We start from the raw sequence: 24,201 nt of genomic DNA on the forward strand, positions 1-24,201 counted from the left end.
AATTGTTCCAAATCTATAATTTCAGCTACTGCATCTGGCACAGTCAGATTTAATTGGGTTAAAAAATGTAATCCTAGAAGTATAAATTCTAAATCTTTGCACATTTCTGGGATTCCAAAAACATGCATACTTTTATAACTTATCTTTTGCAAGATCAAGCCCTGAGTGCCTTCCTGTCCTGCTGAGTTTAAAACGGCTGAATGCCCTTACCATATCAGCAGAACAGAGAATTGAAGGAATTCAGAGAAACCCTGGAGAACCATGACAAATTAATTAATTCATTTGCTTCACCTCTAGAGATAATAATATTTTTTTTCAATTAAAGTCCTTCCTTCTACAGCCACTATTTCAAAACTACAGTATTACAAAGCATGACTACCTCTTAGTTCTATTGTCTTTAAGTCTGTATAGAAAAGGGGTATGCACTTACTAGCTTTCTAAAACAGATATTTTAGTACAAAACCATGATATAAGTTACCCCTGACCTGGCTGTAGATTGAAACAGGAAGCTTGAAGAGTTGATTGTGCTCTACAAAACTCCATGACCACTGTATTCCCTAGTATCCATTCAGGTTTACCAACCTTCAAGGTATGCAGCAATAATGTGGCTAGAGAGGGGAGATTCGAAGGATGTGTGAAGTCTCAAGATTTCAGTCACATACCAAAACTGGCAGTTTTGCTGCATTTTAAAATTCTTCCTCTAAGTTCAAATATGCTGCATGTACTAATTTATTTACAGGACATTTATTAATCGTATATATATAATGAGTGAATTGGAAAGTTGATGAAATGTGTCAAGGAGAACTGAAGTCATGGCCACTGAAGTACTGGCACACTAATGACACTGGCAAATAAATACTGATAATGGCGAATAAAGCAGTTTCACTGGAAATGGGGTGGTCAAACCCTGGAACAGGCTTCCTAGAGAGGTGGTCGATGCCCCAAGCCTGTCAGTGTTTAAGAGGCATTTGGACAGTGCCCTTAATAAGATGCTTTAACCTTTGGTCAGCCCTGAACTGGTCAGGCAGTTGGACTGATTGTTGCAGGTCCCTTTCAACTGAAATATCGTGTTCTTAGTTTTTTGCAACAGTTTTCAACTTGATGTAGAAATATACCTTTTGCATACACCTTCCACACTTCTGTCTGACCCTTTATATTTACCTGTCTATATTACTTCTTGTAATTACCTTTATTCCTGCTATCCTGAAATTGTTGTCAGACTCCATGACTTTTGCTGTCTGCAATGTCATTGATGTTATCACCTTTGTGTAGATCATAGTGGTTCGTAAAGCGGCTCCAAGTCCAAATCTTACCTGAAGTGCCATCATCAGGCTGACAAGAAACCAAACAACCCGAAAGTGATAGAGCAGAAGCTCTCATAGAACAAATGAACTGTTTGTTCTCTCAGATGAACAGTGACTTTTCTTGTTTTTATGTGGTACCTGACAGCATTGTGACACTTCTTGAAAAATCATTACCATAATGATGAATACTAATAAGGCTAACATGGAAAGAACTCAGTTCACTGTTATATCTTTAATAGTCCAATGGAAGTGATCTTCCTTGTTACCATTGGAAGAAACTAAAAGTTACTAATTAAGGATGAATGAAATAGATAAGTAATTTTTTTTTCATCAGTCCTTTCTTACATAGTATCATGAAACAGCAGAACTTCTTGCTTAACTCAGTAAGATTTAGCATATTTGTCTAAAGAAATTCAGATGCAGCTGTTTTTAAGGCAATTTAAACTGATATGTATTAGAAAAAGTGCCAGAATTGAGAGTTAAATTGACTAAAAACTGACGGGCATCAGAAAATTACTTAAATCTTAGTATTTTGAGAGGAGAAAGAAACATGGTCCTAAACATTGATGTTTGCCTATGATAATGCCCCAGCCTCTGCCACTGAGTCTTCATCCTTTGTCTTTTAGGCCTTCTCAGTTCTTTCTTTCTCAGCTAACACTGCTGAATGCCAGTTACTGTCAGTCCTGAAGGTGGCTGGATTACATTCTTAAAACATCTCAAAAGACCTCGCTTTTCACTAACTCAAAAGACAAAAAAAATGAGTTTTTGTATATGAATTCAATATTTTGTATGAAAATGTAGGCGCTTTCTCTATTTTAACCACAATATAAATCAGCACAGAAAACAATGTAGGTTTTGGCATCTGTGTCATGTTAGTTTTGAATGATGAATACATACCAGGTTTGGGAATTACAAAAGCTGCTTGTGTGGTATGTTACGGTTTTTCCAGTGTATCTACAAGTACTTGAGCTTTCCATGTCCTAAATTCTCTGTTGTGCTCCTTGGCATAGCCCATTGGGATTTCCCTCTAAGCACAAGGAATCTTCCCTTGGGATTCATCTGCCCAGGAGTGTATCACAAAATTATAAAAATGGAGGGCTATTGGGAACAATGAGACATGATCTTATCTTAAAGACAGTAGATTTAGATTAGATATTAGGAAGAAATTATTTACTATGAGGGTGATGAGGCACTGAAATAGGCTGCCCAGAGAAGTTGTGGATGCCCCCTCCCTGGAAGTGTTCAAGGCCAGGTTGGACGGGACTTTGAGCAACCTGATCTAGTGGAAGGTTTCCCTGCCCACGGCAGTGGGGCTGGAACCAGGTGATCTTTAAGGTCCCTTTCAACCAAAACCATTCTATGATTCTATGATTCTATGATCCAGAACTGTTCCGAAGCAGAATCAGATATCCCTGCATGTACTTGACAGATATTTTTCTGAACTGTTCTCCAAGTTATCAAGGAGATACCACAGCATACTGAAGTAGCCTATTCCAGTGATTAGGACATTTTCATTAGAACATTTTCCTTAATATCTAACCAAAAAGTTTTCTGCAGTCCCAGTAAGATTTCTTCTTGATGTTTCTTCTGTTTGCATGAAAAAAAATGTTTATGACAGTATTTACAGTCTTTTTACATATCAGAGGGCCACAATCACGTCCTTCCTGGTCTCCTTTCTTCTAAAGAAAATAAAGTCCTCAGGCTTCTTTGTAACTTGTTTTTTTAATATGTTTTATTCTATTCTCCTCTGAATTCTCCCAGGTAATCTACCTCTTTCCAAAACTTTATTGTTTAAAACTAGAAGCAGAATACCATCTCAGGCCTCTCAATCCCCTGAAAGAAGGTGAATTAGCCATCATTCAGCTCTGTGTTGCTTTGAATGTACTGCTTTTTGTACTTAGTTTAGTTTATCTTATGTTCCCTTGGAGGTGTTTCTCCCTATTCTTAGCTTAGACCTATTCTAGTTTAATACTGAGTACAATTGCAAAATGCTGTCTAATCTTACCGATTAGTTAAATTTAAGAGCTTCTTTTGTGCAGCAATACTTCTTAAAGATCAAATTAATCACACTAATGATATAGTCTAGTTAGACAATTTCTAATTCAGGGAGGAAATTATATACAAATTCAAGTAAAAAAAAGTTCTCCGTTCATTTTTTAACACTTCTCACATAAGTTTTCCCATTTACTTCAGTGGGATTTTTTTTCCTTTGGATCAAATTTTGGTATCTTTGGAAGACTGCCATGACATTTTTAACACTCTTTACAGGTGTTAAATAGGGTTCATAACTGATAAGAAACTGAGCAATTTGTTAAGGACTTTTGGCACAATCCTGTCAGAGCACACAAAAATTCACTTAATCCAGTATCTTACCTCTAGCACTGTCCATGAGCAAAATCTTGAGAAGAATCTACAAGAAAACCATTAAATGGAGAATTGAGGGAAAATATGCCCAAAGGGAAATTGCTTCCAAACCCTATTTCTTCGTGGTTGTTTATTCACTGAGGAATGAGGTCCCAAAATTTAATCGTTTTATGTAAGAGAGGGTATTTGTACAATTCACACAATGTTTAACTTTTCTGTGAGTTCTATAATGGCTTTCTCCTTCAGTTAGTCCTGTGGTAACAGGTTGATAATATGTAAGGGGTTATTATTCACAAAATTTTTGAGTTTTGTGTATTTCTTACTTTCAACAGCTTTAAATGACGCCTTTTGATTTTGTCAGACGTCGCCTCGATCCTGCATTACAGCAGCAGGTAAACCAGCAAACAAAAAAATTGACCTTTCCTGAACTGTTCAAATGTGTTCCTCTTCACACAAAAATCATATCCAGTCATGATCTGTTACTGTTTCCCCCCACTTTCTGTTTCTGCTGTTTCTGGTTTCATTTGAAGGTATATCAAGTTACTCTCAAGTAACTTGATGTCTGTGATGTTACCAGGCATGGTACTGTGTTGTTGCAGTACACAGTGTGAAGCAAGGGGCACAATACCTTCCTAGTCCAAACTGGTGGGAACCCCTGATACTCACAGCTACTTTTAAGTCTTTGTGAGCATATTTGTGATGAATTCTAAGGAGAAAAAGTGAAATGTCCCAAAAGCCCCAGCAATACACCTCACAAATGTTGCAACATTCCACAACTTCTACTGAAAACTAACCCAAATAATAATCTAATAGGGTCATTACAGTCTGAAAATTTTGATTCAGAATTTTTACGTTTAAAGCAGTTGTTTTCCTCCTATTTTTCTTGTCTGCACCCTGCGATATTACCTCTCTTTTTTACAGGATGTAAAGCTAAAACCCAGATGCTCAGAGTCCAAAGATACCAAAAAGTTGGTTTGGCTCAGGTGGTGGTGACCACATAAAAGCTTTAAGTTTTTCCTTGTTTCATGTGGCTTTTTAGTAGGCTGGACAACAAAAGTAGTAGGATAAGGCTAAGTAGTGTGTCCAAACTTACTGTAGTTCATTAAAAAAAAATAAAAAAAAAGGAATGGATGATAATGAGAAAAAGACTGAGTATAAAGAAATATTCAGCTAGACGTATTTTATGATCTTCTAAGCATATATAGGGGTATACAGAGCCTCAAAAGTGTATGTACAGTCAATAAAAGTAGCTAATTATCATTGCCAGTTTTATGGATATAGCTTCAGGAAGAGCTTCAGCCTAAATAATTACAAGAGATGGAACTTTATTGATAGTTAATGTTAATTGGCAAGCATTTTAGTTTTAGTTTATATGACTGCTCTTCAAATGTGATAATTACTAGCCAGTAAATCTGTGACTCAAAAACTGGTAATGGGGCCAGCAGATGCGTGAGAATTGGTGGGCTGAGCAGGGATACTCAGTCAGACCAGTGTCATCTAACTCTTATACTCTCACTCCAACAGTGGCCAAAAGCAGATGTGTAGGATGAAGTATATATATTCAGCAAAGCATCACTAGAGCAATCTCCCAGCCTGTCACAACTTGTGGCTTCCTGACGGTGTGTGGTATATATGTAACCTTGCATAGATTTCTCTGTCTTGCACTTTTCCAGTCTCCCATTGGGCCCATGTGAAGTTTTAGCATCCACAACATGCTGTGATAGAAATTCTGTCACCTGCCATTTCCTACTTTTTGGCTGGTCTGTTTGCTGTTTGTCTCTTGAATAATTTCTAACAGTAAGTTGCTTTCCGTTGTAAATATAGAGAGTGCAGTTCTTCACCTCATTCAGAGGCTTTTCAAAGTTACCTGTGAGACTTTTTCCAAAGTTTCAAGATCTGCATAATGAACAGTTTAAAATATGGTAAAGTGTTTCTATGCATCTCAGCTAACTTTAGACAGAGTTAGGTTTGTAGTCTAAACCAGTTGCCCCAGCTTCCTCTACTATAATTGGATAACAACAGAAGCTTCTGGGTGGTGATTGATCCCATTTATTTTAGGCATCCATTTTTGGCTGGAGTGAGTTGCCTTTTGGAGGACCTTGTCCCTCCCTGAAGGTGGAGTCTGGATGGCCAGCTTAGACAAGCTGCTCCACTTTTACAACTAAAAATAGGTGCCATGAATCCCAGTCTAAGAGCTCATAAACAGCATTTACTTTGAACTCTCAGAATTTGGAAAGACATTGTAATCTGAAAGCAAAGGAGAAATAACCTAATGAAGTAACAACGCACAAGTATAGTAGCACGTTCTTCCAAGGGGCTTCCAAGGGCTGAATGAATAAGGCAGCCTGGCAGCAGAAGCATAGATGTCGAATACAGAAAAAGTCTTGGTGGGGTCTGGATCCAGGTCAGGCTCAAGTAGTCCTCCAGAGGGTCGTTCAGGTCAGATGTTCTGCTAAGGGAGGAGATACATCAAAATAGCCACAAAACAGAGCAGATGATAGAACATAAAACTTCGTGTTCCTATCATGCAGCCTGTGTCTGTTATCCATAACATGGAGGCCTGAAAAGCATTGATTGGTATAGCTTTCACTGCGTAAGCTGCATGACTTGGGCAAACTCTAAATGTTTTCTTGGTTCAACGATTTCTACTGATAGAGAGTTAGGCTAGATGCTCTGAAGGTTTAGCAATGCAGACCTGTTTTGTTCTGGTCCCATACAAATCATTCCTTTGCTAGGAAATAGGCTACATCTTCATTTTGATGCACTTAATTTTGTTGTATTGACCCAAGACTGTCAGCATGAGTTTACCAGGGGGACTAACAGGTATTTAACTCTCCCATTAGCAGTGACTCACACGTGCTCACTTTTCACACACAAAGCTATCATGCAGCTGCATTGCTCCGACTTCCCTGTTTGAACTGGTCTGTTTCCATCCACGAATTGCATACATTTTTTATGCGTATTCTCAGAGGTTCCCACACTGTGGTTCATGAATGAACCACTGATGGTCCACTTGCTTGTGGTGTATGTAGAACAACTTTGGCTCTCCTTGTTTCCAGCTGCTAATATAGGTATTTGACCACTTACTGAAAAAGCCTGGGGGCCTGTAGAAGCAGCTGGAAACAAAGGAGCACAGACAATTCAGCCTCTTTGTCCAGGGATTGCTACTGCACTGTAGCCAAGGCTCACTAACAGCAGCTGCTAGGACAGTGATGGCACCTCTTGACAAACTCTTGACAATCATGTAAGTATGTAGTCCCTGGTGCTCATCCCTCCTCACCAGTCACTAATACTTTTTCAGACGAGTGCTTTCCTGTCATGTTTTTAGCCTACATGCCAAAAAACAGTCAGATCTATTTTCTATTTCTTACTAACTTTGATAATGTCTTGTCATATCTTTTTCCATTTGATGTTTTAATCTGAATTCAACTGATACATAATATCCTTGCAATGAACAAAAGCTAGGTCAGGAGTATGTTGCTTCACTTCCACTAACTGAGATGAGCTTGGTTGAGTGAACGGTTGGTTGAATGTTTTTTTAACATTGTGTATAAAAAAATGTATCCATGAATATGTGGGCAGAGAACACCCAGTCTGAAATTTTCGGGCAAAACTTTTTTCTTTTCAAACACCATGCTTTTCAACAATCCAGACATGATTGATGTTTCAAAGCGATGAATCATAGCACAATATGTGAGCCATATAAGACCTCATTTCCCAAAGAACAGTGGAAAACCAATCAGAAAAAAAAAAATCTAAAAATTACTATTTTCAAAGAACTGGCTAGTGTATGCACCTCAAGATTTTAGCATAAATGTTGTGACATGTTTTGCGCACGTGTGTGTGTGTGTGTTATCCTCATCCAACAAGTGTTTTGATGCTATTAGGAAAAAAAAGAAATAATGCTGTTTAGTCACTAAACCACATGTCCTCTCTACAAAACCAAGAAGTCTTATGACTTGAAGATTGAAAATTTACCTAGCCACGTTAATATCTAAATCACTGTTGGACCTCTCTTCTTTTTCCCAACCAGCTCTCCCTCAAACCCACAGAAAGTTTCCTGTTCACTTAGGTGGGCATGGGATCAAGCCATTTGGTGAGTCCTGTTGCATGATAGTACTGCCGGTGAGGGTTGAGCACTGTTGATATTGGATCTGAGTGAATTTCTAATTTCTAGTGGTTTACAACCTGGAGGTAATATTTTTATATGGCAGGAATGTGACCTTGAAGGTAGAAACTTGGGATGAGTTTTTAGAAACCTTTATTACAAGGAGAGCTCTCTGAAATGTTCTTCACGACCCTCCAAATCTCTCTCTTCTTTGTTATATTAAGGCAGGATGCAGAAATGGGGTTTGCAGAGGGCCACCAATAGGTGAGTTTACATGGGACGGATGTACTTCTAGTGGCTGTAGCTACTTGAAGGATCAGGCAAAGGTATTATAAATGTCCCATGTGTATAATTACAACCATAAAATAGTTTTATGTGCCAACATGGCTTACTTCTAGACAACAATATAATTGAGCTGATGACACATGTATTTCTAAATTCCACTCTTTGGCTTTTACCTCTTTCTTAAAAATAATGGCAAGACAGACATTCTGAATAGAGCAGAAATCTTCAGAACAGAACTCAGAAAAACTAGGCTTGATTTCAAAGTTAATATCCTGGCGAGACTTAAGGGAAGGCTTGACAAGGTTTGTGCATCCAGCTCAGCCAATACATGCTTCCAGATGGAAATTCTGTGAGACGTTTTTTGGTTTTGTTTGATGACCTCGGACAGTTCAGAAATAGATAGTTTATCCATGTTTCGCACTGTGTTGTGGTTTCATTCAAGCAAGAGGCTGTCAAAGGCAACAGAGCTATGTAAAAAGAAACCAGGAGTACAGATAACTACAAACTGGAACTAGGAACTCATCCACCTTTATTGGTAAAGCTCACATATAGAGCTTGAAAAAACCCAAGCCAAAATTGTTGTGAAGACTGAACAGCCACAGCTCCATTTATTGCACACCTTTCTACTGTACTCATGACTACTGCAGCTGGGCGCTATTAAGTACAAATGAGTTAAACACATCTGTGTCAGCATAATATTGGGAATCTAATTGCTTGCTCTGAGATATTTGTAACTTTATGGATACCATTTGCCCAGGAAGGCCGCAAAATTTCCAAGACTAATCTCAATATGTATTCCATGTCCTCGAGTAGATCATGCAGCTGTGGTGTGTTTTGAACTGAGGGAACTGGGCCTTGGTAAAAATGCAGCTTCCAGCTACCATCATTCATACCCTTTTCCTTCAGCCTCTGTCTTCTGCTCTCAGTTCCTCCTACATTACAATGCTTTCTCAGAGGCAACTTGATTGTGCTTTCTGTTTAGTTTATAAGCAGTATCTTGCTCTTCATCTGGGACTTTAGGAAGATGATGGCATTTGACAAATGCTGAGATGAGTAGCAACTCTGGCGCATGCATGTGTCCTGTAGAGGACAATGGCATTAGCAACAGATACAGAAATAGAAAGGAAGAGACTAACTGGGGAAAATCTCTTGTTTTAGCCCAGAGCTTAGGCTGAAGCCCAAAGCTGGGAAATATCATTGCAATATATTTTGCTATTCATTATTTTGCTGGTGAAATGATGTAAATTATCCTCAGGAAAGAGCACGTGAATGACTAGTGGACCAAAAAAGGGTTCCAACACATAAAAGGTTTAAGTGAAGTAATAAACTCCTATAAATCCACATTAAAGGGAAATGATGGAATATTTGGATCCAGTATAGAAAAACTAGGCTGTGCATAAAGTATCTCTCACCACTGCTCAAAATGAAGAGATAGTAGCTCTGAGGGTATTTCAGGTTTCCTAAGGCTTGTTGCACTGACAATCCTGCATCTATTGCTGCAAGGGGCTCCTGTCTTTTTCACAAAGTGTCTTCTCTCATGTAAGCAAGCTCTGCCTTCCTATCACATACCTTCTACAGATTCCCAAATCATGCTTCTTTTTTTTGTTTTGTTTTTTTTTTAAGTATCAGCAGAATACTTTTTCTCCTGAAAGGGCTGGGATAACCAGGACCCTGGTTTGTCTGTTTACTTAACCTTATTTCCTCTCACCTTTACATGACAGTAAACTTCAGGGCTAATAGCAGTTCTTCATACTGTCTCTCTCTCTGAACAAACAGTTAGGCCCTTCTGGTATTGTCCTACCTCTCCTCTCTTCCTCAAAAAGAATCTCCCTCAGTTTTTGTCCTTCATTTTTCCTTTCATACAAACCCTGCGATTAGCTCTGTACTGTCTTTGTCAGTCCAGGCACTGGGGTGGCAAGCTGTGGGACATCATGTAATTCCCCCGTATATATGATTATGGGATTGGGCAGATGGCCTTAGTTTACTGGCTATATGATTTCCAGTGTCTGAGAGCAAGAGACACTGACTACAAAAATGCATGGCATGGCAGAATGACAGAGAAGAAACTGAGTTAAGAACTTCCCATCAGCAGAAGGGAGGTCTGTAGAAAATACCTTTTACAATGTGTCTTCAGAAAGAGCCAGTTCAGTTGTTTTTCAACCAGCTCAATGAGAGATTAAAGGAGTTTTACACTGAGAGAGCAAAGAATATATGAACTTAAAGCAACTGATTTGCTTGTGATGCAGGCATCAGACTCATTCAGATTATCTTCAGACACAGAAAGAGAATACCTTTTGCAACAAAGGTCCTTTCTTGATTTCTAATCCTTCCTCACATAACAACTTCACTGAAGACAGTGATACATTCCTTGAATGACTGAGAAGAAAACACTTAGGATAAAGATAGGCCTCATGCTTACTGTGATGTTTAAGCATAACGCCCTTTTACTTCTGTACCAGGGGAATAATCGCTTTGTAGCCTCAGAGCAATTGTAACTGAAACTGAAGCAGAACTGTCAGTGTGTAAAGCAACTCTTCAGGTACCTCTCGCTCTATATACTGGTCTGTTATTTGCTCACCTAGCACAAAAACATCAGTTTGATTTTGCTTCAGTCCTAATTAGTAGGACTCAAGGCGGAGGAGAAATATTACGTATCTTTGCATTTCCAATTGGAGAGAAAAAAATAGGAGACTCATGCCAGCTCCTCAAAATTTTAGTTAAGTTATGGTTGCTTTCTCTCTCTCTTTAAATTGTGTGCATTTGTCTGACCCCAGCAAGTGGTGTGATGTTCTTTCACCATACTACTGCTTAAACTAACAGTTGTCTTTGGCAGGTAGCATAACAGCTCAGGCTCTTTTATATGTCTGGGGTTCTTACTGTGGTCAGCACTTCAAATATAGCCAAACCTAAAAGATCTGAGGAGAAAACATGGAAATGAAATTATTTTTTCCAGTAGTGAACAAATGGGCTTAGTAGTTATTAACATTTTACAAGCATTTAAGGCTTTCATTAGAACTTCGAAGCAGAACTGCCATTGTTAACATTGTTGATGTCTCCATTGTAAAAAAAATAGCCTTTAGAGTTTACTGTTTGGCTCCTTGAAACAATTTTCAAATCCAAGTTCATTTCACGTTTCTTGTCTCTATAAAATTGTTCTATATATATTTTTACAGTGGCATTTGGGATTGATCTCAGAGTCTTTTGCCACTGCTGCTTCTAGACTCCATAACATCCATTTTAATTTTTAAAATATTAATCTTTAAGGGGTCGATCTTTTAAGAATAAAACCAATTTTTTTCTTCTGCAAATGGTTAGTCTTTTTACAACCAAAATACAGTAACCCTTTCATCCTGGCATTTTGGACAGTGTAATATTAACATTAACTCACTTTGGACTTCTTTCATCATAAAGCCTGAAAGACAACCTCAGTAGAAGTGTATGAGCTGGATTTGTCAGTGGTGATCATATCATGACTAGCTGTCAGTGGGAATATTGCTCCCACTAAAGCCAACAAGAGCTTCATATGCAACCTGCAGCAAACAGTTCAGTTCAGTGTAACATGTTTTTCATAGAGGGAATTAGTATATGAAAGCCTCTGGCACTTCTTCCTCTGTGCCAAACTCCAGCCCCGCAAAATAAGCGTCTGTGTACAAGCAGTTGTTTGATTGCATGAACATGTTTCATTGCATGAATAACCCTAGTAGACAGCACAGTTTGATTTATACGCATTTTGTGCAACATTCAGGAAAAGAAAAATATCAGTATAACAAGAAAAGTACCATCACTTTAGAAAGCAGCTTCCTGAAGAGCTGATTGCTTGATGGTGGTTCCTCTTTTAAAGAGGGAGAAGAGATGATTCAAAGCCATGAAATGTTTTTGGTTTTGTCAAGTATTCATTAGTCTAATTGCAAAGAAGTAAAACTCCAAGTAAGCTAAGGCCCATGTTAGTATGATGCACTTATGATTTAAGTCAATTAAACAAAAATTTATCCTGACCCAGTTGTCATGAAATAAATACACGGCAAGCTCATTTTGAAAGGAATTGAACAGAACTTAAAAGAAGGAAATAACAGATATACCTGTGCAATTTTCTGAATCCAATGGGTTTCCACGAATAAAGCTGGGCTAGACTCCTTTTGTACTCAGCCAGGATCTGTGCTGCTGTCCTAAAAGTAGGTAGAAGCTAAATACTGCTTTGCTCAAACCAGTATGGTGGTATCATTATCATTAGCCATACTGAAAAATTTATAGACCAGCATTTGCAATCACATGTAACTAAGTAATTATTTTAGCTGCAAAAAAGTACCAACCTAAATAACAAGGATAAAAGACCTAATAAAATTTTAGGTACTTAGCTAGTGCTCTGCTGAATCAGGGCCATGTTTCAGATTTGTTTTCTGAGCAATATTTAAATGAATGATTATTCTGTGAATGTACATAAGATGTGGTTGAATTTACCTCCACATTGCACAGAAATTGTTTAGATCAGAGATACATCTGTGGACACTTCATTTATACACTGAAACAAACAAACAAAAAATCATCTTTTAGAAAAATACTAATAGTTAAAATTACCTAAAAGTTTTTTGTTTTTTTTTTTGACTGATATACTTTATTTGAGCTTGTTGCTATTATTTTTTGTATGTGGCTTGTTAAAAAACTCTATGGAAATGACTGGATTGCTTAAGAATACAATAAAATAAATATATGCCACATAGTTCTAGAAGTTTTAATAGTTTTATTTCTATCATGACTCTATTCCAGAAAGCTTTAATAGAGAAGCTAATGAGGGAACTAACAAAAAAAGTTATAAATTTGGGATATCTTACTGCATGGAGAGTTTTTACGCTGTAGACTAGTACTGAAAAAAAACATTGCCTGAACTGTTTAATACCATGCTTGATAGGATATACAGAGTATCACTTTGTTCTTATTGAATGAGCTTAGTGATAGATCATGTTTTTCCCACACCTTATGGGTGGTGATCCATAAGAATGGATGTTTGGGAAACAAAGGTGGAAGAATGCTTTTTGGAAAGTCAAGTTTCAGGCCAAGAGTTTATAAAACTGGATTAAATACCAAAGGCTGGAGATCAGTTTGTGTCACAGCTGTTTGTACTAGCTAAGTCTACTTTTTTTTCCCTTCTTCTTTTCTTTAAGGATTTCGAAGTTCATAAAGAAGAAAAAAATCCTACTGATGGAAAACTTTTCCACTGAATAATTGACTTTCTCTGTTAAGTAAGGAAAAAGAAGTCTGAACTCTGGTGGGTGAGATTCTCCCCAAGCCGAGCAAATGGCATTGAAATGGTGCATAGAACCTGCGTGGGTTTTCTGAAGGGAAGTGAAATTCATCTGAAGAGAGGAAAATTATTGATGGTTTATGTTTTTAATTCTGATTTTGTGAAAAAGGTAATTCAGTTGAGTTATGGATGTAAATCAGGTAATTATCCTTGGTAATTCTGGAATATAAATCTGGTAATTATTTTCCTTCTAAAATGTAGAATGTCCAAAAACTCCCCCAGAAACGTTTCCATTCTGCTTCTGGAAAGAAACCTGTAATAAGGCAATGCTTATTTGTTTTACAGATTATGTAATGTACATCATATTATGCCCATGCAGATTACTTTCAGTGGGAGTAACAAGCAGGCAATTGAAAGTTAAGATTTCTAAGCAAAGACAACACGAACTTTCCTGCTCTGTTGCAAAATGTTTGGGTAAGGAAACACGTTCCTCTTCATCCCCACCACGTAGCAGAGAATCCTGGTTTATGCTTCTGTATGGATAAAAGTTCTGTAAGGAATCCCAAAGTGCAGTAGCAAGGAGTCTGATGCTCAGAGAGAAGGGAACACTGCGTACACAAACTAGAAACCCAGATCATTTTTTTTTCCTTTAAACTTTTTTTGTTCGTTTTATACAAATGAGACCTAGGATTTCAAGGTGAAACATAAGGAAATAAAAGTGAGGTTAGTGCCCTTCAGAAATGCAAAGAATTTCAACTTTGTTTTCTTTAGAATTGCTGGCAGTCAGCTTAGGAGATCAGAGAAATGGAATGGGAACCTTCTTGGCTCTTGTAGAAGAAAAGTTCAGAGTCTTTGTCTTCTAACTGTCATTAAACATTTATTTTGGAATCATTGTTTAACAACAAACAAATAAATAGATTTCAAAACATGGAGGATTTGGCCTCCTGTCAGCTTCTTATGAATTCTCTTGATCACCACAACCCATCAGTTTCTTTCAAAAAAACCTAGAGTAAAAAAGATGTAAAGAGAAACCTGCAAACGACTAAGATACATCAAACAGAAAGGTCACAGCCTAATTCTTTCATGTACAGATAAACTTTAAAGTGTAGGACAGAACAAAGCTCCTTCTGCGGTAAGGACACAGAACATCAATGCAACATCCAAACACCATAGTAAGTCCACCACATAAAGGAAAACATTACTCAGATAATTGTCTCAGATAATGCTGGATATTATATTACAGCAAGCAAATAATGTGTTATTCAAATAATGTAGAATTCATCCAATAACTGAAATGCCAGTGTGTTTGAAGCCTAGTGCATCACAGACAGTGTTTGAAACGTACTCCATGACTGTCAAGGTAACTACTTTTCTTAACTATTCAGACAAAGGAAGAGACGAGTGGCCTGAAATTAGGAAGAGGTCCACAGGACTATTTTACTGATTTTTCTCCTAGGAAGTTTACTCAAAAAAGCAATTCCCTTCCCCCATGATTGAAAGAACACATCCTCATTTAAAAGACAACTTCCTCATTTGGTTATCCTTGGAGAGGCATACAAGGCAAGCCCTGTTGACTAGTAACCACAAACAGCCAGGGAACAATTTCTTCTGCCTGCTTTTACCTGGAAGTGCAGAATTTTTATATATTTTGTTGGCTTCCGAAGGAAGTGAGTCCTTCTTAGCTGTCAGATGTGTTGACACTGTTTGTTCTCTCTGTGGGGAGGATTTCTAAGAGGGTTTTGCCAAAGCTCCCCCTGATCATTCCTGGTGAAGAGATTACTCCTCAAAAGGTGAGAAGAGTCAAATGCAGCTCAAGAGGGTCAGGTACAACTGCTGCTGCCACACCTTTACCTAAGAAGAGTGGCAGGAGCCAGGAGGACTTGGACATAACTTTGGAGGGGAAATTTTCAATGGTCAGCCCAGAAAATTTAGTGGCTACATCCACAACAGTAAATCAGATAGAGCCAGGGCATGCTAGTTAACTGTGCTGGCACACTATCAGGATGGTATCCAGCACAATTTGGCTCTTACAAGTCTTCTCTCACCATCAGACTTCTTGCTACTGCACTTTACAGAACTATTATTCTTACAGAAGTATAAAACAGGATTCTTTGGTGCATGGTGGGGATGAAGAGCCCTTACCCAAACTATTTCTGCTCAGTCTGGAAGTGACCATTCCCAAATAGGATGTGTGCTGGCAGGCACCCCTATCAGTGTAGGAGACTTCAGTGGTGTTGACACAGGGTGCTGTGTGCCAGTTAGACTCAGTGCTGCAAAACAGTCTGGAGCACATTCAGTACCCTAGTATAGGCATAGACATATTTTTCTCTAACGGGTTGCAGTCTAACACTTTACCCTTGAATCATTTGGAAGGGTATTTTCTAGTTCTGTCCTCAGTGGAAGTTACTGGGAAATATAACAGGTTTACACCCAAAGAATCAATATACTGCATTCCTCCACCATGGATAGAAGAGTTGAATACAGTCCAGTTTCTGAGTTCACAGTCAGTGGAAAACACTATGAGACTGAACAAGCTTTTACTGCAGCTTAATTCCTATGTTGCTGATGGGGTGAAGAGAGAAAAGAAGTAGGAAAAAATGGTAGACACATGGATGAGAAAGACGACACCGAACCAGGTACCTCTGACAAAGACTGAAATCCAAGCTGCATATGAAAAAAATGGTGCAGGAATTTTGGACAAAGTTATCTCTATGTGGCATGAGAACAGAAATTAGTTTAGTTTAAAAACCGAAAATATAGGAATTTCTGATAGATCAAAGTAGAAGCTATAGGAAACAGGCTGTGTCCTCTGCATGAATCCCCACTACTATAGCAGAAATCTAAACATGACCCATGACAGTTTCTCAACAAGCCCATTCATTCATTCTTCTTTTCTTCCACAAATTAAAATCATATTAGAATTTTTTTTCTTGATAGAGTCTTAGCATTGTGTTCAACTTTCCCATGCTAAACCTAAACTAAGTGAATTAGTAGTGGGAAACCTAGCATTCTACAAAAAAAATTTGTTCAGATGAGGGGAGTGAAGTCTCACTAATGATAATTTCATGTTGACAGAACTAGGACATAAGTGTTTTTATTGTGTGAGTGATTAAAAGATACAGGATACAGGAATTTTACTAAAACAACTTCTAGAATACCTGGTCATACTGATGAAGACTTGACCAATGCTAGCCTGAATTAAAAGTTATTCACCAGCTGTACCATGTTGCATGGGAGAGCCTAAAACCCCCTAGAACTATTGCTGTCTCCCTAGTATTTTACAAAGAATTGAAGTAGGGAAATTGTTTTCACCTGACTGTAAGCCTATATGGCCAAAGGACAAAAATGATAAAAGGTGGCAAAACTACAGAGACAACTCATTTGTGTGAGCATTTGAACCTCTGATCATAAAGTGAAAACTAGGTTTTGACTGCTTTATTCTTAGTGCGTTTCTTTGACATTATTATTAATATCATTATTATTACTATTATAATAATTATCATTATTATTAGTCACCAGGACATATTCTAGTAATTTCATGGCATAAATTCCTGGAAAGAAATTCATACCCAGTATGTTAGGTTCAACAAAAAGTCCATAATATGGTTTCTCTTCTTTTCAAAGTCAATTTAAAAGCTGGAAATCTTTAAAGCTTGGACGTTGAAAAGAAAAACAAAACAAAAAAGCTATTTTGCAGACTTGTCTGGTGTGAACTTATCTGTGTTTCCAGCCGTATGGGAGTTTTGCCTCATTCTAGTCTTTAAATATTTACCCTGAAAAAAGGTTTAAAAAAAAAGAGAGAGAGAAAGAGAGAGAGAGGGGAGGAGCAGGAGGGGAACCTCTCTGCCTGTAACCGTTCCCACAGTCTGCCATTCCCCAGCTGGAATGAATGGAATCCCGATAACGCTCACTTATTCGGAAACACAAAGCTCACCCAGACTGTGCAGAGACAGCTTTAGCTGAACATTGCATGGAGCTTCAGATTACAGGAGAGGGAATGATAAAATAATTAAAAACATTATCATCCTAGAAAAATCTAATTGGTATGGAAATGGCCACCTCATCATTACAGAGGATATTGCCTTGAAAAAGATCAGGTTGAGATGAGTTTCTGCCAGACCCTTTCTTTCTTAAGATTCTTAAGATGTAGTACCATGCCATCCTAAACCATCCTATTTTGTGTTTTCCTTGACTGCATCAGCTTTGCACGTTGGAGGCCAGAACCGTTTGACTGCCACTCCACAAAGCACATAGCAGATTCCTAGTGGATGCTTGGGATCCTTGTTTCTTGCCTTTTCTTCTAAAAGCTGTTATTTTGCAATTCAGAAGCTAATTATTAGTAGTAGACCCCAGAGATAAAATTCTGGGGTATGCATACATATCTAGGGTATGTATATTATGTATATACCCAGAGATAGTATGAATGTCTATCTGCATGAGATAACACACATTAAATGAAGGCCTAGGTATGTTATTCCCCTGTTAATTGTCAGCTCACTGTGCCAAGAGCCATGGAGAGATTGAAAAGATTGAAAGATTTCCTTAGTTAGAAAGAAATAAAGATCAGCTAAGGAAATCCGAAGTCTGGATATTTGTAGTGAATATTGTTGATTTGGGTTCACAGCCTACAGGAAGATTTACTCTGAGAGACATAATCACATGGTTACGTTGTCTTGGTGATAAACAGAACAGCTGATGAGTCACCTGCATGTTGAAAAAGATACAGCTGAAAGGCTGTATATTTGTTTCGAACATATAGCTTGCAAAGAAGGAGTTCACCATGAAGTATAAGCAAAGCAGAGAAACAGAAAGGTCTTCTCTCTCTTGATGGATATTAAAGTAAGTTGTTTAAAGTTTTGGAAGCATTTAGTAATGCTTCAGTCTCTGAGTTGTAGTTTCAGGATTTTGAATAATAACTTTAATTTTTCTTGAAAAGTTGTTGCAGAAAAATACCTGGAAACTGAAGTCATTCCAGTGGGTGGAAGCTAATGTTTGTTTTGGTCAAAATGGGATAATAGCAGCTGCAACCAGTTCCTTAAGATTTAGGCTAGAGAATGGCACTGACAACTGAATTGGTGAGTTTATAGGCTAGGGTTTCATCTTCCGGCTTACAGGTAGGCAGAGTATTGTCCAGCTACTGTCCTGATTCCAGCCTCTCCTTTTGGGCAAAATAAGGAATTAAAAAGTAACCATCAAGATCAAACAACAGGTGACATTAGCTGACCTCTCGGAAGGCTCATAAGCAGAGTTTAAACTAGGACAGAGTGCCGAGGCTACTTAAAAACTTCCTCCAGGCCACAAGCACACATGAAATACTCCTAATCAAACTACTGGACTTTCCTGTAGCCTTGACACAGCAAAGCACACTAGCACTACCACCAGCATCTTTGTCATGTAGCAGGAATACATAGGCATGGTCTACTAGGTTTCTTCCTAGTAGTGATGTGCAATTGCTCTTTCCATCTGAATGTCTTGCAGAGATCAGTGCTAACCTTGGGGCTTTTTTTCTTCTTTTTCAAAATCTATATGAGACTTTTGGGAGGAGGGGAGAAAGAAACACCATGGTCTTAGCTACCAACAATAGAATGATAACACCCGACTATTTATCTTGTTCTTTGCTCATGCAGCTATCATTACATCTAATGCACCAGCATAGGTCAGGAAATAACCTCTCAAATGACAACCAACTGACTCAAGCTGAAACAAGTGAGATGAAAGTGATGTTTGGGAAGGAAAAAACACATCAAAGAATGGTCTATGATGTTGTTTCCACTTGTCCCTCTAGGCGTTCAACCCACAACAACACAAAAACTTAGCAGTACTCTTCCTGACAAGTCTGAATGACTGCCTTTCTTTTACTTTCTGGCTTGCTAGGAAACTTCGTTCAGAGTGCTGGCTTGGACACAGCAGCCCATGTGTTTGCCACACTCATTCTGGAGGATTGTTTTACTGCATGAAACTGGGATGTCAGCTCCCAGGTTAATATATAATATGCCTTATGGCCTGTGACTTTGGCTGCGATGTGAACACCTCATCCGTACTGTGCTCGAGCTGACAGCTGGTTCCTAGTTCACTTGTGATGCCAGTTCAAGCTTTTGGTTCTAATTTCAGTAACAACTTAATAGATCAAGTCTTAGATCTTGAATTGTGGGGGTCTCAACCATTGCAACCACTGCTTCTTTTAAAACAATGCAGACGACAAAACTGAGGAGGAAGCTGGTGAGACTGGGAACAAACGCTCTGTGACATTCTGATTGGAAGAAACACCCACAAACCATCAGGCAAGTACAGGGTTTGATTGTGTTCACATAATATCTTAAAAACTTCATTTGTGTGAAAGTATTTACTACAAATATATTCCTTTTTTTTTTTTTAATAAAAGGAAAGACTTAGAGGGAAATGTAAAAAGTTCTATTAAACTAGTGCTGCTGATAGAGAAGTTAAAAAAGCTTATGGGTGAGTCACCTTTCCTGCAGGCTCATGACTGAATGCTTTTCTTTATTTTTCTCTCTGCATTAGTTACTCATCATAAATTATATTCTCATTGTTCAAACATATTTCTTGTTCCAAATCATTTGCTTTATTTTCACACCTGCCAACCTAACCTGCCTCAACTTACTCCACATTCCCAGTAGAACCGTTGCTAGTGCTACTCATTTTTTGTGCTGACACTTGTACCAGCTAGTTTAATAATTTTTCTAATTGTTTAAAATGTTCTTCACTTTATGAGTTTTCCTTTAATAGTTATTATTTTCAAAAGTAATTACATACATGCAAGTTTTTAACCAGTAAAACAAGAAACTTAAGCACACTTATTTCTAAGTTTTGAAAAAAATTTAGAAAAGTTTAACAAAAAGAAATTGTCATTTAGGGTTACTGCGGCTGAGATTTTTCATCTTCCAGGTATTTAGAAATGGATCTGAATTGAAACATCATATCAAAACACTCAGAAAGTTGAGCAATGCAGCACATCTAATTTGTATTACAAGTAATGCCCAATTCTGGTCTGTGGCTAGAGCGTGGAGCCGCTTAGCAAAAAATACATTAGAGGGAATCTCTAGATGCTTTAGAAACAAAATTACATATATTTTATTTTTTCTTTTAGAGAAAAAATAAGAGAAATTATTTAACAACACATAGGTAGAGGGGACCTGGACGTTACAGAACCTTTGCAGAACCCTGTGGAAGATAATGTAGTTTCCTAAGGGATCTGTTTGGAGATCAAATTCTGCATTTAGTTATTTGCACAGGTGAATGTGAGGCCATGAATTCAAGGCCAGAATTTGGCTTGCAGAAACATTATTATTCTTGATGAGTCACAAGAAAGAACTTAGCTTGACCTTTAGATCAGATTGCATTTGAAGGGCTAATATTTAGAGAAGCCATCTTTTTGCATAAGCCTTATATGTGATTCTGAGCCAAACTAAGCATAAATGTATAAAACTGTGTTAAAGATCAAGAGGCAATCAGACTAACAGAGTTTTTTGGACAGACAGACAAAGAGGAAACTATGACTACTTCAAGATTAATTAATTTCTTTGAAATTCAGTAGAAATCACCTTCCAGGCTGTACCTTATTCATGTTTAACTCATTGCCTTAATGCAAAGGCCCCAAACCTGACTTAATTCACTCTATATCATGCTGCTCTGAAGCAGAAAAATGGAGGCATAACATAATTCAGTGTAATAACACTTTTTTCTTCCCAAATGTGTAATAAGAGACTTAGCTCAGTTCCCAGGCTTGCTGAGCACCACAAGAACATGATACAAATCAGTCTATGCCATAGCAAAGAAATGTATAATGATGCAGTGGATACCCTACAAACCTCCCAGAAAGAACTTTTGCCTTGAGTTGACTGAATTCCCTAACATATGAAATACAGGGCTTAAGGGGTAAAGAGGGGCCAAATACCTCTGTGCAGTGTCCTCACCTAATCAGCAGAATGACCCTATGACAATTTTATTTAAAGAGCTTTGTTAAATTGGATAATTTTTTTTATACCAACAGGAAAAACTAAGGAACTCATTAGAAAGTTGAAAACCACCCAATGGTACAGATTGCTCTTCCCAGAGCACAAGACCCTCATGAACAGGCACAGAAACAACATCAAACTGTTTCCCTCTGCCCTATTACTGTGCAGCTATCCCAGGTAAGCTTGTATAACTCTGTTTTAGAAAGGTATGTGGTAAACTAAGATTCATATTTCTTCATATCAGACATGAGGGGTGAGATAACATTTTTAAAAGTTGTGAAGGAACAAAAGTTCCATCAAACTGATGGTGAGGGTGTTGCTTTCAGACACCTCAAAGACAAGTCTGAAAAAGCTCTTAGGAGACTAGTGTGTGTCTTAGGTATCTAAACTGAAAGAACAATCTACAACGCCTAGTTCCCTAGTTAAACAGAAGGACCACAGGCACTTATTTATCACCAGTGAAGTTACTTAGTCATCTAGAATATTGCTGTTTCACATACCCTGAGATGTTTTTGATTCTGATCTGAATTCTCTCAGTGCCAGGAGGCACACAAGGCGCAAACATCGTTCTTCCACTTCGATCGGTCTGCGGCTGCGTGCTCTGGAGTCTAAGGGCCACAGCACAGTCTTCTGTTGGTTTTTTCCTCAAGACATGACCGATCCAGTTCCTTCTCCTCCTCCTCACTTTGTTACTGATTTTCTCCATCTCCGAGTTGATGCTTGTCGTTTCTGCAACTTTTTATTTTTTTTCCGGGAGGAGGTAGTTGGCCTCCTGCCCAACCCCCATGACTTGGAGGGCCAGTGGTTTTTCTGTCAGGGTGGCCTTCCCTTAGGCTGCGTTGGTTCGCAGCACCTTCTTCAGTTTTATCCGGTGCACCCTCCAGAGGGGGATCCCCTATCCACCACCCAGGGGACGCGCCTTCTAGCCGTGCAGCCCCAGCCAAAGGGATGTTTTTGATTAGTATCACCTAAATGACACTCAGCAGTTTGTGTACACCTGAGTTTCTCAAAGTAGGTTAGCCCATGTGCAAGTTGTATGAGTGACGTAATCACAGGACTAGGCTAAGCGCGTAGCTGCTGCATACTTACAGCTCACCCATGGCAACTCCAGCCACCTTAACTTAAAACATGCAACTGATGAAGTTGGTTCCACCAACCTTTTGTAGAGTAAACCTTTAGGTCAGAACACTCATTCAGGAATGGCAGCCTGTGGTTCAGCAATGCTCTGGATGTACTGCAAATTTCCCATGAAAAGAAGAATTTGTGGTGCCACTATTTGCCGAAATGCAAATTAATTTTCTTCTAAATGCATTAACAATTCCAGGGAATGTAGTCAATAGCAGCAAGTTATTTATGGACATTTTCAGGATACACAGTGTACCACTGAGCCTAGGACTCCCACTTCTTGCACAAATGCTGTCATTACAAGGCTATTACAAAAAAAGTGGCACTAGCAGGATCTCTCCCCATCTTTTGAAAGTATGGAGTAACCAAGCTTCCACAACAAATGGAAAAGTTAAGTCAAGGATGGGTTTGAGACTGTTACCCACACTCTCATACAAGCATCTGGTGTGGAGTTGCAGACAGTGCCTAAATCTAGAAGCAAAGTGGCTGTTAAGACATCTTTCTCCATCATTGCTCCTGTTTGCTAGTGTAGGTGTTCTCTTCTTCTATGTACTCGCTTCTGTGAATACTGTTATTAAGTGTATAACTTACAGCACAGTGGTTTTGCCATACTCTGCAATTAAAGACTTCAGTGTCTGATTCCACTTAATTAAGACACTTCAACCATAGGATAACTGGTAAGTGAATAAATTAGAGGTCCAGCAGTCACCACTAACATTTCGCTCAAGATTTCTGGCTTTTGGTGGTGGAAGATTTCTTCAGTCACAATTTCCAGGTAAGTGTGCTATGACTGGGACCCATTAGCCATGCTGAGATGGGTCTAGAGAAACATATATAAATTTATCTAAATGCTCTGAACGACTGACTTTAAATACAGATCTGAAAGTCTCTGGAGAATAGGTGAGTACAAGAGGAGCCCAGCAAATGGTGCTTTCTGTCTAACAGGAAATACTGAAAGAATGGATTTTCTGTAACAGTCATCATTTATAATTTAGCTGAAAACAAGAAGATAATGTCACAAAAATGAAAAGTTAAAAGAAAACAATGAAATTTTTTCATCAAGAAAATATGGGGACTGGCCACATTTTCAGCAGTCCAAGGCAAATGTGAATACCTTGTTTACGCATCAAATAACATATACAATTTATCTAGAGACATTAAATGCTCCATTTAAAAGAAGACCTGTATTGGATTTGTGTGGCAAGGTTTTGGTAGCGGGGGGTGCTACAGGGGTGGCTTCTGTGCTGCTAGAGTCTTCCCCTGTGTCCGAGGGAGCCAACGCCAGCTGGCTCCAGGACAGAGCCACCGCTGGCCAAGGCCGAGCCCATCAGCAACGGTGGTAGTGCCCCTGGGATGACGTATTCAAGAAGGAGGGAAAGTTGCTGCGCAACAGCAACTGCAGCCGAAGAGAGGAGTGAGAATACGTGAGAGGCAGAGCCCTGCAGACACCAACGCCAGTGCAGAAGGAGGGGGAGGAGGTGCTCCAGGCACCAGAGATTCCCCTGCAGCCCCTGGGGAAGACCATGGTGAGGCAGGCTGTCCCCCTGCAGCCCATGGAGGTCCACGCTGGAGCAGAGATCCACCTGCAGCCCGTGGAGGACCCCACGCCGGAGCAGGGGGATGCCCGAAGGAGGCTGTGACCCCATGGGAAGCCCACGCTGGAGCAGGCCCCTGGCGGGACCTGTGGCCCCGTGGAGAGAGGAGCCCAGGCTGGAGCAGGTTTGCTGGCAGGGCTGGTGACCCCGCGGGGGACCCACGCTGGAGCAGTCTGCTCCTGAAGGACTGCGCCCCGTGGAAGGGACC

Source organism: Platalea leucorodia, assembly GCF_965183815.1.
Source record: "Platalea leucorodia genome assembly, chromosome: Z".
Lineage (NCBI taxonomy): Eukaryota > Metazoa > Chordata > Aves > Pelecaniformes > Threskiornithidae > Platalea > Platalea leucorodia.